Below are 7500 nucleotides of genomic sequence, written 5' to 3'. Positions count from 1 at the left end.
AGTACATATAAAAATAGCATGTTCAATTGGACACAGAGCAGCGTGCCACCACACCAAAGGGCAGTGTGGCATTAGTCCACCCTTCTCCATCCTCCATCCTCCCTCCACCTCCTTTCACCCTCCACCCTCCTCCCTCCTCCTTCCTCCCGCCCAACTCCCTCCACCCTCTACCCTCCTCCCTCTCTCCGCCCTCCTCCCTCCACCCTCCTCCCTCTCTCTGCCTCCTTCCTCCACCCTCCTCCTTCCTCCCGCCCTCCTCCCTCCTCCATCCAACCACCTCCCTCCCTACCACCACCCTCCTCCATCCAACCACCCTCCACCCTCTTTCTTCCTTCCTCCCTCCCTCCCACCTCCACCCTCCCCTCTCCACCCTCCTCTCCTCCATTTCTCTCTCCTCTTTTTTAAACTAAATTAGTTTTTTTTCTCAGGAAGCAGGTTCCAGAGGAATCCTTTTGAAAAGGCTGGGTGGTGGAATAAGGCTGTCTTTTGTTCAGAGAAAAATTGAGGAGCATCACGGAAGACAAAGGAAGGTTCCACGGCGGTTGTTCCCCGCTGAATTGAACGATCCTTTCCATTCATTCCGCTGGTTCCTTCTCGTTGGTTTTCCTTGTGCGTTGCAGTTGGTTGGGGGCGTGTACGCCAAACGCACACCACTGTCTTCAGGGAGAAGGGGCTGATGGGGATTAGCAGCATTTTAGCAGGAATTTGGCAGGACTGAGGCTCTTTCAGGTCGAGTGGTGCCTGCGCCAGAGGCGAACCTGACGCCACACGGCCAACTCACGAGAACAACTTTTTTAATTAAACACTTTCAAGGTTTTCTAATCCTCCTCCCTCCGTTCCCCGCGGCCACGAGCGCACAGGATTTTTTCTCTCTTTCTCCTGTTCTTTAATTCGCTGGCTTTTCAGTGTGAGAATTAACTTGACTCTCATTTAGAAAGGCAAAAGGCACAGAGATGGAGAGTTAAAGAGGCCTAGTTTTTAAAACCAGAAGCCAATCAGTTTGACTACAGTCGTGGCCAAAGGTTTTGAGAATGACACAAATATTAATTTTCACAAAGTCTGCTGCATCAGTTTGTATGATGGCAATTTGCATGTACTCAAATCAAATCAAATTTTATTTGTCACATACACATGGTTAGCAGATGTTAATGCGAGTGTAGCGAAATGCTTGTGCTTCTAGTTCCGACAATGCAGTAATAACCAACAAGTAATCTAGCTAACAATTCCAAAACTACTACCTTATAGACACAAGTGTAAGGGGATAAGAATATGTACATAAAGATATATGAATGAGTGATGGTACAGAGCGCATAGACAAGATACAGTAGATGGTATTGAGTGCAGTATATACAGTGCCTTGCGAAAGTATTCGGCCCCCTTGAACTTTGCGACCTTTTGCCACATTTCAGGCTTCAAACATAAAGATATAAACTGTATTTTTTTGTGAAGAATCAACAACAAGTGGGACACAATCATGAAGTGGAACGACATTTATTGGATATTTCAAACTTATAACAAACTTATAACAAACTTATAAACCTTATAAATAAGTTTGAAATATCCAATAAATGTCGTTCCACTTCATGATTGTGTCCGACTTGTTGTTGATTCTTCACAAAAAAATACAGTTTTATATCTTTATGTTTGAAGCCTGAAATGTGGCAAAAGGTCGCAAAGTTCAAGGGGGCCGAATACTTTCGCAAGGCACTGTATGTATATATATACTGTACTCTATATCATCTACTGCATCTTTATGTAATACATGTATCACTAGTCACTTTAACTATGCCACTTTGTTTACATACTCATCTCATATGTACAGTGCCTTGCGAAAGTATTCGGCCCCCTTGAACTTTGCGACCTTTTGCCACATTTCAGGCTTCAAACATAAAGATATAAAACTGTATTTTTTTGTGAAGAATGAACAAACAAGTGGGACACAATCATGAAGTGGAACAATATTTATTGGATATTTCAAACTTTTTTAACAAATCAAAAACTGAAAAATTGGGCGTGCAAAATTATTCAGCCCCTTAAGTTAATACTTTGTAGCGCCACCTTTTGCTGCGATTACAGCTGTAAGTCGCTTGGGGTATGTCTCTATCAGTTTTGCACATCGAGAGACATAACAGCTCGAGCTCAGTGAGGTTGGATGGAGAGCATTTGTGAACAGCAGTTTTCAGTTCTTTCCACAGATTCTCGATTGGATTCAGGTCTGGACTTTGACTTGGCCATTCTAACACCTGGATATGTTTATTTTTGAACCATTCCATTGTAGATTTTGCTTTATGTTTTGGATCATTGTCTTGTTGGAAGACAAATCTCCGTCCCAGTCTCAGGTCTTTTGCAGACTCCATCAGGTTTTCTTCCAGAATGGTCCTGTATTTGGCTCCTGTATTTGGATCTTCCCATCAATTTTAACCATCTTCCCTGTCCCTGCTGAAGAAAAGCAGGCCCAAACCATGATGCTGCCACCACCATGTTTGACAGTGGGGATGGTGTGTTAAGGGTGATGAGCTGTGTTGCTTTTACGGCAAACATAACGTCTTGCATTGTTTCATCTGACCAGAGCACATTGTTTCATCAGGTAGTTTGCCCCCGGTGATGCGTTGTGCAGATCTCACTACCCTCTGGAGAGCCTTACGGTTGTGGGCGGAGCAGTTGCCGTACCAGGCGGTGATACAGCCCGACAGGATGCTCTTGATTGTGCATCTGTAAAAGTTTGTGAGTGCTTTTGGTGATAAACCGAATTTCAGGAGGGCGCCTTCTTCACGATGCTGTCTGTGTGAGTGGACCAATTCAGTTTGTCTGTGATATGTATGCCGAGGAACTTAAAACTTGCTACCCTCTCCACTACTGTTCCATCGATGTGGATAGGGGGGTGTTCCCTCTGCTGTTTCCTGAAGTCCACAATCATCTCCTTAGTTTTGTTGACGTTGAGTGTGAGGTTATTTTCCTGACACCACACTCCGAGGGCCCTCACCTCCTCCCTGTAGGCCGTCTCGTCGTTGTTGGTAATCAAGCCTACCACTGTTGTGTCGTCCACAAACTTGATGATTGAGTTGGAGGCGTGCGTGGCCACGCCGTCGTGGGTGAACAGGGAGTACAGGAGAGGGCTCAGAACGCACCCTTGTGGGGCCCCAGTGTTGAGGATCAGCGGGGTGGAAATGTTGTTGCCTACCCTCACCACCTGGGGGCGGCCCGTCAGGAAGTCCAGTACCCAGTTGCACAGGGCGGGGTCGAGACCCAGGGTCTCGAGCTTGATGACGAGCTTGGAGGGTACTATGGTGTTGAATGCCGAGCTGTAGTCGATGAACATCATTCTCACATAGGTATTCCTCTTGTCCAGATGGGTTAGGGCAGTGTGCAGTGTGGTTGAGATTGCATCGTCTGTGGACCTATTTGGGTGGTAAGCAAATTGGAGTGGGTCTAGGGTGTCAGGTAGGGTGGAGGTGATATGGTCCTTGACTAGTCTCTCAAAGCCCTTCATGATGACGGAAGTGAGTGCTACGGGGCGGTAGTCGTTTAGCTCAGTTACCTTAGCTTTCTTGGGAACAGGAACAATGGTGACCCTCTTAAAGCATGTGGGAACAGCAGATTGGTATAGGGATTGATTGAATATGTCCGTAAACACACCGGCCAGCTGGTCTGCGCATGCTCTGAGGGCGCGGCTGGGGATGCCGTCTGGGCCTGCAGCCTTGCAAGGGTTAACACGTTTAAATGTCTTACTCACCTCGGCTGCAGTGAAGGAGAGTCCGCATGTTTTCGTTGCAGGCCGTGTCAGTGGCACTGTATTGTCCTCAAAGCGGGCAAAAAAGTTATTTAGTCTGCCTGGGAGCAGGACATCCTGGTCCGTGACTGGGCTGGATTTCTTCTTGTAGTCCATGATTGACTGTAGACCCTGCCACATACCTCTTGTGTCTGAGCCGTTGAATTGAGATTCTACTTTGTCTCTGTACTAACGCTTAGCTTGTTTGATAGCCTTGCGGAGGGAATAGCTGCACTGTTTGTATTCGGTCATGTTACCAGTCACCTTGCCCTGATTAAAAGCAGTGGTTCGCGCTTTCAGTTTCACACGAATGCTGCCATCAATCCACGGTTTCTGGTTAGGGAATGTTTTAATCGTTGCTATGGAAACGACATCTTCAACGCACGTTCTAATGAACTCGCACACCGAATCAGCGTATTGGTCAATATTGTTATCTGACGCAATACGAAACATGTCCCAGTCCACGTGATGGAAGCAGTCTTGGAGTGTGGAGTCAGCTTGGTCGGACCAGCGTTGGACAGACCTCAGCGTGGGAGCCTCTTGTTTTAGTTTCTGTCTGTAGGCAGGGATCAACAAAATGGAGTCGTGGTCAGCTTTTCCGAAAGGAGGGCGGGGCAGGGCCTTATATGCGTCGCGGAAGTTAGAGTAACAATGATCCAAGGTTTTTCCACTCCTGGTTGCGCAATCGATATGCTGATAAAATTTAGGGAGTCTTGTTTTCAGATTAGCTTTGTTAAAATCCCCAGCTACAATGAATGCAGCCTCCGGATAAATGGATTCCAGTTTGCAAAGAGTCAAATAAAGTTTGTTCAGAGCCATCGATGTGTCTGCTTGGGGGGGATATATACGGCTGTGATTATAATCGAAGAGAATTCTGTTGGTAGATAATGATTGTGAGGAATTCTAAATCAGGTGAACAGAAGGATTTGAGTTCCTGTATGTTTCTTTCATCACACCATGTCTCGTTAGCCATAAGGCATACGCCCCCGCCCCTCTTCTTACCAGAAAGATGTTTGTTTCTGTCGGCGCGATGCGTGGAGAAACCCGCTGGCTGCACCGCCTCGGATAGCGTTTCTCCAGTGAGCCATGTTTCCGTGAAGCAAAGAACGTTACAGTCTCTGATGTCCCTCTGGAATGCTACCCTTGCTCGGATTTCATCAACCTTGTTGTCAAGAGACTGGACATTGGCGAGAAGAATGCTAGGGAGTGGTGCACGATGTGCCCGTCTCCGGAGTCTGACCAGAAGACCGCCTCGTTTCCCTCTTTTTCGGAGTCGTTTTTTTGGGTCGCTGCATGGGATCCATTCCGTTGTCCTGGGTGAAAGGCAGAACACAGGATCCGCGTCGCGAAAAACATATTCTTGGTTGTACTGATGGTGAGTTGACGCTGATCTTATATTCAGTAGTTCTTCTCGACTGTATGTAATGAAACCTAAGATGACCTGGGGTACTAATGTAAGAAATAACACGTAAAAAAACAAACACTGCATAGTTTCCTAGGAACATGAAGCGAGGCGGCCATCTCTGTCGGCGCCGGAAGTAAAGCTATAGGAGGTTATAGGAGGCTGTAGGAGGGCTACAGGAGGGCTATAGGAGGCTACAGGAGGGCTACAGGAGGGTTATAGGAGGGCTATAGGAGGGTTATCGGAGGGATACAGGAGGTTATAGGAGGCAACAGGAGGTTATAAGAGGCTACAGGAGGGCTATAGGAGGGCTACAGGAGGGCTGCAGGAGGCTATAGGAGGGCCACAGGAGGGATACAGTAGGGCTACAGGAGGTTATAGGAGGGATACAGGAGGTTATAGGAGGCAACAGGAGGGCTACAGAAGGCTTAAGGAGGCTATAGGAGGGCTACGGGAGGGCTACAGGAGGGCTACAGGAGGCTACAGGAGGTTATAGAAGGCTATAGGAGGCTATAGGAGGGCTACAGGAGGCTACAGGAGGGCTACAGAAGGCTTAAGGAGGCTATAGGAGGGCTACGGGAGGGCTACAGGAGGCTACAGGAGGTTATAGAAGGCTATAGGAGGCTATAGGAGGGCTACAGGAGGCTTAAGGAGGGCTATAGGAGGGCTACAGGAGGGTTACAGGAGGGTTATAGGGGGCTATAGGAGGTTATAGGAGGTTATGGGAGGCTATAGGAGGTTATAGGAGGCTATAGGAGGCTATATGAGGCAATATGAGGCTATAGGAGGCTATAGGAGGCTAGAGGAGGTTATGGGAGGCTATAGGATGTTATAGGAGATTATAGGAGGCTATAGGAGGCTATAGGAGGCTATAGGAGGCAATATGAGGCCATAAGAGGCTATAGGAGGCTATAGGAGGCTAGAGGAGGTTATGGGAGGCTATAGGATGTTATAGGAGATTATAGGAGGCTATAGGAGGCTATAGGAGGCTATAGGAGGCAATATGAGGCCATAAGAGGCTATAGGAGGCTATAGGAGGCTAGAGGAGGTTATGGGAGGCTATAGGATGTTATAGGAGATTATAGGAGGCTATAGGAGGCTATAGGAGGCTATAGGAGGTTATAGGAGGCTATAGGAGGCTATAGGAAGGACAGATTTGCAGGGTTTGCATTTTGCATGCGAGCTCAATGAAGAGCAGCTAAAGCATTGGGAGGACAACACATACTGTTGAACACAAGTCTAGTACATGTCTGCAGTGCTCTGTCTACGAGGTAAGCCGATAAATCAAGACGTCATGTACCACCTCCTGCCTCCTGTCTCTCCACGTGATCACAGCTCGGTTCTCACAGAGGACGTCGTTATCCAGCTGCTCTTTACCCCCCTCCTCCTCTTCATCTTCTTCAAAGTCTCAGCTGTGAGCTGTTTTTCCTGCCGACTTCAAACACCTCCTCCCACATAAAGCACACTGAGAGGAGAAATGGGCGTGATGGAGAAACACAGACACTGGTTCCCTCTGTGAGGACAGGCTAACCTGACACCAGACCCTGATTCCCCCTGTGGGGACAGGCTAACCTGACAACAGACCCTGGTTTCCCCTGTGAGGACAGGCTAACCTGACACCAGACCCTGATTCCCTCTGTGAGGACAGGCTAACCTGACACCAGACCCTGATTCCCCCTGTGAGGACAGGCTAACCTGACACCAGACCCTGATTCCCTCTGTGAGGACAGGCTAACCTGACACCAGACCCTGATTCCCCTTGTGAGGACAGGCTAACCTGACACCAGACCCTGATTCCCCCTGTGAGGACAGGCTAACTTGACACCAGACACTGGTCCCCCTGTGAGGACAGGCTAACCTGACACCAGACCCTGATTCCCCCTGTGAGGACAGGCTAACCTGACACCAGACCCTGATTCCCCCTGTGGGGACAGGCTAACCTGACACCAGACCCTGATTCCCCCTGTGAGGACAGGCTAACCTGACACCAGACCCTGATTCCCCCTGTGAGGACAGGCTAACCTGACACCAGACCCTGATTCCCCCTGTGGGGACAGGCTAACCTGACACCAGACCCTGATTCCCCCTGTGAGGACAGGCTAACCTGACACCAGACCCTGGTTCCCCCTGTGGGTACAGCCTAACCTGACACCAGACCCTGATTCCCCCTGTGAGGACAGGCTAACCTGACACCAGACCCTGGTTCCCCCTGTGGGGACAGGCTAACCTGACACCAGACCCCGATTCCCCCTGTGGGGACAGGCTAACCTGACACCAGACCCTGGTTCCCCCTGTGGGGACAGGCTAACCTGACACCAGACCCTGATTC

At 48.8% G+C, this 7500-nt stretch overlaps 1 protein-coding gene across 1 annotated transcript in view; it reads right to left on the bottom strand.

Moving 5' to 3' along the window:
- Positions 1 to 7500, bottom strand: part of LOC110515808 (receptor tyrosine-protein kinase erbB-4) — a 478553-nt gene that overhangs the window by 83476 nt on the left and 387577 nt on the right.

The sequence above is a fragment of the Oncorhynchus mykiss genome, chromosome 7 (assembly GCF_057628025.1).
Source record: "Oncorhynchus mykiss isolate SJ-2025 chromosome 7, ASM5762802v1, whole genome shotgun sequence".
Lineage (NCBI taxonomy): Eukaryota > Metazoa > Chordata > Actinopteri > Salmoniformes > Salmonidae > Oncorhynchus > Oncorhynchus mykiss.
This window is presented reverse-complemented; position numbering and strand designations above follow the sequence as displayed.